General features: G+C 38.5%; 1 long non-coding RNA gene across 1 annotated transcript; it reads left to right on the forward strand.

Moving 5' to 3' along the window:
* The first annotated feature begins 1,895 nt into the window (after positions 1–1,895).
* LOC118640811 lies at positions 1,896–7,646 on the forward strand. Its single transcript, XR_004961461.1, has 4 exons — positions 1,896–2,101; positions 3,293–3,391; positions 6,234–6,377; positions 7,592–7,646. It is a non-coding gene; the product is annotated as an uncharacterized LOC118640811 (long non-coding RNA).
* The last annotated feature ends 1,491 nt before the right edge of the window (positions 7,647–9,137 follow it).

Below are 9,137 nucleotides of genomic sequence, written 5' to 3' on the forward strand. Positions count from 1 at the left end.
AATGATGCACAGTACAAAAATAAACTCAGATGCGTCGTCATTGTCTCAAACATGAGCAGCAGTAGAAGCAATAATTCCACAGAAAGAGCACTTGAAAAGACTGGAGTAGTCCATGGAGATCAGTGGAAATTTATTGGAATAAATAATGGAAGAGCAACTAAGTGGCTTAGTTTTATGAGAGAAACATGGAAGAATATGGTACTATGAGCCATATAAGGGCATGTTACATGGCCAGGATGGTAAAAAGGCACTCATAACTTTTAACAGCCCCAAAGTGGTAGGATCCTCAAGAACTGAACTAGAGGTAGAGTACAGAGATACCCAATCGAAGACCCCATCACATTCATGTATTTTCATAGCCAATGTTTTCACATTCAATTTTATCCCTCATTAGACTTGGGCACTCACTATCCTCATCATTCAATCCTTATAACTTTCTACGTGCATCTGAATTCTCCATCTCTGCCTTTGTTTCCACCAATTAAAGACTCATAATTTCTCTGACTCTTAAAGACATAGATTATTAGTATCCCTCCTTTTAAATTTTATGAAAATAGAATAACACAGTATATACTTTGTATCTGGTTCCTTTCACTCCTCATTATATTTGTATAAATTGTTTATGTTGTATGTAACTCTACTTTGTCCATTCATGATATATAATGCCATTGCATGAATATTATTTCTTTACTGATAATACATTTCTGAACATTTGGGTTGCTTTGAGTCTGGGACAACTTGAAAAGTTGATGATATGAATATTCTATATCAGGTATTTGTCACTTTGGACACATTTCTGCTTCATGAATGCTTAAGAGTTAAATTGCTAAGTATTAATTTCCATATTCTATTCGAATGCCTTCAAACATCAATTTTTCCTTTTTTTACTTTCTAATACCAGCGCTTTACTGCACACTTAATCTTACACACTCTTCTCTGCACACTGCCAGTTTTGTCAAAGTCCAGGTATTTGTCTTGTTATACACCTTGACTTTCACATCCTCATGATCTTTGATGTATCCATAATTTTTTACAAACACATTCCACAAGTCTCAAAAATGAATATTTTCAGTAAAGCATTCCATATCTTAACCATATAATATATAAAACACACACACAAATCCATAATTTTAGGAAATGCAATCTACATACATATGTGTTGAATAATACAGAGCCGCAAAGCACACAGCCCATTCTCAGTGACACAAAAGTCATCCCTTATGCTGATTTGCAAACACCAAATCAATCACATATTGAATATTAACCCAGTAAGATCCAACAAGTGGTGGGCTTGTGTAAACACCACGCACATTAAAGTCATCACCCCATACTGCTACAAATATCAATAACACATAACCAGACACATTCATGAAAGATGAAGAAAATCTTAAGTAGTTAAATAATGAGTAATGAGGTTGGTTAACAATGAAACAGAGACAGTGATGTAATACTAATGCACACTTTAATTTCTTCTAAAATAAAAACTTATTTTATACATCCCTATATATTTCTCAATCAACTTATATATCAGTAAAAGTAAATATACATGCAGAAGACATCATAAAACTTGAACCACATATACCCTAATTGTACACTTTTTTAATGAGGAAATTAAGTAGATATCTGACTTTTAGTTCCTGCATACTGTCTTTCAAGGTACGGTTCTAAGTGTTTGATAATCGGATAGATATCCAGTAATGTCACATATAAGATACCCAAACCCATTTACATCCACCAAACACTGACTTCCACCAAACACGAAAATGTAATAGGTTTATTTAAATTTTGGAGGAAGTGAAATTTTCCATGGGAAAAACACCTTAATTTCTATGAAAGCAAGTGTCATGTGTGGTGATGATGCCTGATGTGTAATGTCCACTCAATGTGAAGTTTTGAATAACACAAACCCCAGAAAATGCCTCATTTCTGTTCTTTTGAAAATTCCATTTCTCAGGACTTAACACTGAAGATTATGGGTCTCAACCTGAGTCACATGAAGAGGTCACAGATCTTACTCTGACAGGTGAAGAAAACCCCAGTTTGACCTCTACCAATTTTACCTGTGTCTCCTCCCCATCCAGGACTCCACTCGGCGATGAGGGTGAGGAATATGCTGAGGTGGGATCTGAGACTGAACAAGAGATGCAGCCGAGCTGCTTAGCCCGGTCTCTACTTAGTTTAATTTCTCCTCCAACACAGGAAGGGCTTGAGGGCTGACAGACTAGTACTAAAGTTTCTGCAGAAGGACACACAGGGAGTGTGACTTTAAGGAAAAGGCAATGTCCCTCAGCACAAATTTTTTACATAGCACAAGGACAGCTGAGGCTGAGGTAGTGGACAGTGCCCGTATGTGGGTCAGGGTTCAGTCAGAACCTTCTCCTCAGATGAGCACAAACTCATATCCTCACATACACACATCTGTCCTCCTTAATACCAGGTGTGCCCCATTTCCCTGGCTTTTTCTTGTTTGCTCAACAGACAGAACTTCCGTCCACATCTATCATTTCCACTCTCTAGTAGCACTACCCAGGTACAACCTTACCTCCATCATTCACACAATCATTTTCAGACCTACCTATTTACACACTAGTTCCACACAGAATTCACACCTCTCACACACATCATCTAGGTCAGTATTTAGCAAACTCATAAGCTCTGAAAAAAATGAACATTTGTTTAACTGTTGTCTTTCTAATCCACCTGACTCTTCAGCACCAGGCCTTCAGACATTCATAGAGCTGAATGTTATGGGATCTCACACACAGCTCTCTTATATTCTCCATCTCACAGGAAGAACAGGTACCACTCCTGTTCACAGGTGCTGTCACACCACATAACACATGTGCACACACCCCTTCATTCACCATCCCCTTTACCGACATCAGAAACACTCAACCAGATATGTCGCTGCACATACATACAACTCCACAGAAAATTCATACAAAGGACCATCCTTATTCCCACTTTGTTATACATGTAAACAACCAAAACAAATCTTTGACAAGAGATGCAGCTGAGCTGCTAAGCCCAGGTTCTAATTAGATCCCTTTTCCCTCAGAAACAGGAAGGGCTTCAGGGCTGACCCACTAGTACTAAAGTTTGTGCAGAAGGACAAGAGGGAGTGTGCCTTCAAGGACAGTACAAGGTCCCTCAACACTAATCTCATACATATCTAGAAATTTCACATAAACACACACTTTTACCACATCCTCACACAGGTTATGTGCATTTTAACTCCTACAAACTTTGCACACATATTCTCATCTTCTTATGTTTGAAAATTTTTTCCTAGCATTTCATCCATCCCAGCAAAATGTTTCGCTTCTTGGAACCCAGAAGCCTCTATTTCCGTGGAGCAGTAAACGGAGGAGAATGGAGGAGCACCCAGGAGGTTTGTATGGCAATGCCTGGAAGTCTCACATGTCATTTCCATTTATTTTTTATTGTAGAAACATAATTGTATGGTCAGAACTACATGCAAAAGGAGCTGATGAATATAATACAGTTGCATTTCCAGGGAGAAAAGCGTCATTAGTCTCATTTCCACTTACACTGAACCTCCTGTCTAAGAACACAGTCACCATGACATACATTGACACAATAAATATTTTGGTGTATATACTATTTGCATAGGAACCATATTATATTCTCTCTGTAGATGGAGGCCAGGTAGATTCACGGAACTCTTCACATAGTTGATTCTTATTGATTGTTCAATGCACAAATAAAAACACATATAACAAACACAAACATCATGTCTATTATTTTTATTTCCCAAGAAAGCTAAAAATACAAAGAGAGGCTTTGCAGTATAGACACAAGGCAGCGGCCCTACCTCAAGGCTATAGAATTGGAAAGATTCTTCATCCTCACACAACTTATCCTACATCTCACCTAATGACAAGCTAACTGAGGCTGCTAGGAATGGACTATTTAATCGGATCAAAGGGATGTTGGGTGTAGAGAAAACCCAGCAATGAGCTGAGTGACCTACCCAATAGTCCACTCAAGGTTGCTCAGTACAAAAATCAACTCAGTTGCTTCTGCATTGTCTCAAACGTGATCAGCAGTAGAAGCAATAATTCCACAGGAAGAGCACTTGAAAGGACAGGAGCAGTCCAAGGAGATGAGTGGAAATTTATTGGAGGAAATAATGGGAGAGCAACTAAGTGGCTTAGAGTTTTAGGAGAGAAACATGGAAGAATATGCTACTATGAGCCATATAAGGGCATGTTACATGGCCAGGAAGGTAAAAAGGCACTCATAACTTAAAACAGCCCAAAAGTGGTAGGATCCTCAAGAACTGAACTAGAGGTAGAGTACAGAGATACCCAATCAAAGACCCCATCACATTCATGTATTTTCAGAGCCAATGTATTCTCATTCAATTTCATCCCTCGTCAGACCCTCGGCACTCACTATCCTCATCATTCATTCCTTTTCACCTCCTCCGTGCATCTGAATTCTCCATGCTCTACCTTAGTCCCCAGCAAATAAAGACTTATAATTTCTCTGTCTCCTAAAGCCATAGACTATTAGTGTCTCTGCTTTTAGATTATATGGAAATGGAAAAACACAGTATATACTTTGTGTCTGGTTCCTTTCACTCCTCATTCTATTTGCATAATTTGTTTATGTTGCATGTAACTCTAGTATGTTCATTCTTGATATATAATGCCATTGCATGAATATTATTTTCTTACTGATTATACATTTCTGAACATTTGGGTTGCTTTGAGTCTGGGACAACTTGAAAAGCTGATGTTCTGAACATTCTATATCAGGTATTTTTCACGTTGGACATATTTCTGCTTGGTGAATGCTTAAGAGTTTAATTGCTCAGTGTTAGTTTTCATAGTCTATCCTAATGCCTACAAAACTCAACCTTTCGTACTTTTATTTTCTAATACCAGCACATTATTGCACACTTAATCTTACACACTCTCCTCCGCACTCTGCCATTTTTGTCAAAGTCCAGGTGTTTGTTTTCTTATACACGTTCATTTTCACATCCTCATGATCTGTGATGTATCCCTAACACACAAATTCCACTAGTCTCAAAGAGAATATTGTCAGTAAAGCATTCCTTATCTAAACCATATAGCATATAACACACACACACCACTCCATAATTTTAGGAAATGCAATCTACATACATACATATGTGTTGAATAATACAGAGCCAAAGCACACAGCCCATTCTCAGTCACACAAAACTCGTCCCATATGCAGACATGCAAACACAAAATCAATCCCACACTAAACATTAACCCAGTTTGATCCAACATGTTGTGGGCTTGTGTAAACACCACGCAAATTAGAGTCACCTTCCCATACTGCTACAAATGTGAATAACACATAACAAGACACATTCACAAAAGATGCTGAAAATCTTAACTAGTTAAAAAATGAGTAATGAGCTTGGTTATCATTGAAACAGAGACAGTGATGTAATACTAATGCACACTTTAGTTACTTCTAAAATAAAAACTTATTTTATACATCCTTATATATTTCTCAATCAACATATATATCAGTATAAGTAAATATACATGCAGAAGACATCATAAAACTTGAACCACATATACCCTAATTGTACACTTGTTTAAAGAGGACATTTGGTAGATATCTAACATTTAGTTTCTGCATACTATCTTTCAGGCATGGTTCTAATTTTTTGATAATCATATAGATCTTCAGTAATGTACATACAAGATGCCCAAACCCACTGACATCCACCAAACATGCAACTGTAGTGTGTTTACTTAAATTTGAAGGAAATGGAATTTTCTATGGAAAAACCACTGGAAGTTTTCTGTTTGGTTGATTTGTGGAATATAATGAACATAACAGTCTGAGGAAGGGGGTAGTCCCAGAGACATGGAAGTGGGATACAGACTGACAATCCCCTAAATAGGGGTGGGGTGGGGAGGAGATAAACCACAGAATTTATATGCATGTATGCATGAACATTGGACATGGACAACAAACTGGGGAAAGGGCAGGGAGGGAGGGGGGGGAAATCAGTGGAGGGAAAAGGAGAAACATCTGTAACAAAAATTAATTAATAAAAAATGAATAAAAAAAAGGAAAACCACTGGAATGTCTATTAAAGCACGTGTCATGTGTGATGATGATATCTGATGTGTAATGTCAACTCAATGTGGAGTATTAAATAACACAAACCCTAGAATATGCCTCATTTCTGTTCTTTTCAAAATTCCAATTCCCAGGACTTAACACCGAAGAAGATGGGTCTCAGCCTGAGTCACATGAGGAGGGCACACAACTTACTCTGACACCTGAAGAAAAACCTTCTTCTTCCACCAATTTCACCTGTGTCTTCTCCACATCCAGGACTCCACTCGGCGATGAGGGTGAGAAATGTGCTGAGGTGGGATCTGAGACTGAAGAAGAGATGCAGCTGAGCTGCTTAGCCCGGTCTCTACTTAGTCTACTTTCTCCTCCAACACAGGAAGGGCTTCAGGGCTGACAGACTAGTACTAATGTTTCTGCAGAGGGACACACAGGGAGTGCGACTTCAAGGACAAGGCAAGGTCCCTCAGCAGAATTTTCCTACATAACATGACTGGGACAGTTGTGGCTGAGGTAGTGGACAGTGCCTATATGTGGGTGTGGGTTCAGTCAGAACCTTCCCCTCAGATGAGCACAAACTCATATCCTCACATACGCACATCTGTCCTCCTTCATACCAGGTGTGGCCCCATTTCCCCTGCTTTTTCCTTGTTTGCTCGAGACACAGGCCTTCCCTCCACATCTATCATCTCCACTCTCTAGTAGCACTACTCAGGTACAACCTTACCTCCATCCTTCACACAATCATTTTCAGACCTACCCATTTACACACTAGTTCCTCAAAGAATAAACACCCCTCACACAAATCATCTGGATTACATTCTTCAATCTAGGTCAACCTTTAGCAAACTCATATGCCCTGAGGATAATGAACGTTCTTTCAGCCGTTGTTTTTCTAATCCACATGACTCCTCAGCACCAGGCCTTCAGACCTTCATAGAGATGTATGTTCTGGGAGCTCACACACAGCTCTCTTACATTCTCCATCTCACAGAAAGAACAGATACCACTCCTGTTCAGAGGTGCTGTCACATCACATAACACACATGCAGACACCCCCATACTACGTCCCCTTTACTGACATCAGAAACACTCACCAGATATGTCGCTGTTCATACATCCAACTCCCACAGAACATTCATACAAAGGAGCATCCTCATTTCCACCACGTTATACATGTAAACCCCCCAAACAAATCTTTGACAAGAGATGCAGCCGAGCTGCTCAACCCAGTTTCTACTTAGATCCCTTTCCCCTCAGAATCAGGAAGGGCTTCAGGGCAGACCCACTAGTATTAAAGTTTCTGCAGAAAGACAACAGGGAGTGTGCGTTCAAGGACAGTACGTCGTCCCTCAGCACTAATCTCTTACATAGCTGGAGATTTCACATAAACATACACTTTCACCACATGTTCACACAGGTCGTGTCCATTTTAACTCCTACAAACATTGCACACATATTCTCATTTTCTTATGTTTGAAAATTTTTTTCCTAGCATTCCATCCATTCCAGCAAAATGTTTCACCTCTTGGAACCCAGAAGCCTGTATCCCTGTTTGGGAGTAAATGGAAGAGAATGGAGGGGCACCCAGGAGGTTTATATTGCAATGCCTGGAAGTCTCACATGTCATTTCCAATGTAGAAACATAATCATATGGACAGAACTACCTGCAAAGGGAGCTGATGAATATAATGCAGTTGCATTTCCAGGGAGAAAAGCATCATTGGTGTCAGTACCATTTACAGTGAACCTCCTGTCTAGGAACACAGTCACCATGACATACATTGACACAATAAATATTATGGTGCATATAATATTTGCATAGGAACCTTATTATATTCTCTCTGTAGATGGAGGCCAGGTAGATTCACGGAACACTTCACATAGTTGTTTCTTATTGATTGTTCAATGCACAAAGAAAAACACATATAACAAACATAGAAACACGTCTATTATTTTTATTTCCCAACAAAGCTATAAATAGAAAAACATGCTTTGCATATAGACACAAGGCAACGACCCTATCTCAAGGCAATAAGATTGCAATGATTATTCTTCCTCAGACAACTTATCCTACATCTTTCTTAATGACAAGCAAACTGAGGCTGCTAAGAATGAACTATTCAATCGAATCAAAGTGAATATGTGTCTAGACAATGCTCAGCAATAAGCTGAGTGACCTGCCTAATAGTCCATACAAGGTTGCTCAGTACCAAAATATATATCTTATCATTTTATTTTTTCTGGAAAAAAAAGAATACGTTTTTGTGTGTGTGTGGTATCAGTTCTTTAATCCAAGGGATATTTTACTATATTATATTTTGAGTAACTGGTGTGTTTGTTAACCTTTTATTATTATGTTGTATCAATTGACCTTTTTAATCAATGTCTTCTATTTGATTTTATATTTATCTCTTCCCTTTACACTTATCTGTAAGATAGTCTATGTATCAATTATTCAATTTAAAGCTTTATTTTGTTACTGTCTGGTTCTAATTTGTTTATTTATTTATTTTTAACCTTGCTAGACTTCTTTTTTTCTCTCAGTTTTAAATTCTCCATTTTTATTTTAGTGCATTGACTTGCCATGTTGTCTTTTTAAAATTTTCATTAATTATTAGTTTATTTTTGTTACAGATGTTTCTCCTATTCCCTTCACTGATTTCCCCCTCCCCCGCTCTCCCTGCCCTGTCCCCAGCTTTGTAGTCCATGTCCATTGTTCATGCATACATGCATATAAGTTCTGTGGTTTATCCCTCCCCCACCACTCCCTCTTCTGGGGATTGTCAGTCTGTACCCCACTTCCACATCTCTGGGACTACCTCATTCCTCAGACTGTTATGTTCATTATATTCTACAAATAAGTGAGACCATATGATACTTGTCTTTCTCTGTTTGGCTTATTTCATTTAGAATAATACTTTCCAGGTCCCTCCATGTAGTCTCAAAGGATAAGTGATTTTTCTTTCTTACAGCTGCATAGTACTCCACTGTGTATATGTACCACAGCTTTTTTATCCATTTGTCTACTGATGGACATT

The sequence above is a fragment of the Molossus molossus genome, unplaced genomic scaffold (assembly GCF_014108415.1).
Source record: "Molossus molossus isolate mMolMol1 unplaced genomic scaffold, mMolMol1.p scaffold_m16_p_24, whole genome shotgun sequence".
NCBI lineage: Eukaryota > Metazoa > Chordata > Mammalia > Chiroptera > Molossidae > Molossus > Molossus molossus.